Genomic DNA, 880 nt, shown 5'->3' with positions numbered 1-880 from the left:
GTTAACATGTAATTTCATATAGCAGTGCTCTCAAGCCATTTCTTAACCATTTTAAACTAAACAAACAAGGGTTTACTGCAGTGCAGGTTTTGTCAATCCATGGGTCATGACACAAAATTGGGTTGCCTTAATGCATCAAAAGATCACAGGGCTGCTCTTCATGATGACAGGAGAGCGACTGGACCAAATTTGAGTGGTACTGCAGTCCCATGCGCCAGGTCACATGCCTCCTCTCCACACTCCCTCCTCGGTCAGAGGTGCCAGGGTGGTGCTGTGACCCTGGAGGTAATGCTTGGAGTGGGAAGCCAAGCCCACCTAACCCCCCCAGGATAGGAGCTGGGAAGGAGCAGTTGGTGTCATGTTTTCCAGTAAATACTGGCCCTCTGATGTATCCCTTCCTCCACCCCAGGTGACTTCCCCTGTGCCATACCACCCATCCTGGTCCCTAGCACCCTACTTTACCCCCAGTACCCCCAAATCCTCCCACACCTTTACCCTCTGCCGTCATGAGTTGTGTGGGGAGGAACTGTGGTTTTTTGGGGAGTTATTGACTTGCTGCCCCTTACCCTCTGTATCTTTCTCCCAGAAGCCCCAAAACTTCTTCACTGTATTTTCAATCTCCCCACTTCACCTCCAGGCCTCCAAATTTCCCCCACCCCTTACCTTCTGTTCCCAGGGGCCAAGAGGGGGAGGGCTGTGTGATTTATTTGGGAGCTGTATTGCTCTCTGTCCATCCCCCCACAATTAGTGGGGAAGGTTCCCCAGCTGTTCACATCTGGCTGGAGCATCTTGAATCCTAGCTCTAAGCCCCTCTCCTTCCCACAGACATCAGGAGGGAGAGGCATCAAGTCTGGGGGTGTTTTTGGTGGGGACAGTCTCT

This window comes from Mauremys reevesii, linkage group 2 (genome assembly GCF_016161935.1).
Source record: "Mauremys reevesii isolate NIE-2019 linkage group 2, ASM1616193v1, whole genome shotgun sequence".
Lineage (NCBI taxonomy): Eukaryota > Metazoa > Chordata > Testudines > Geoemydidae > Mauremys > Mauremys reevesii.
The sequence above is the reverse complement of the archived record's forward strand: the minus strand, read 5'-3'. Positions refer to the sequence as shown.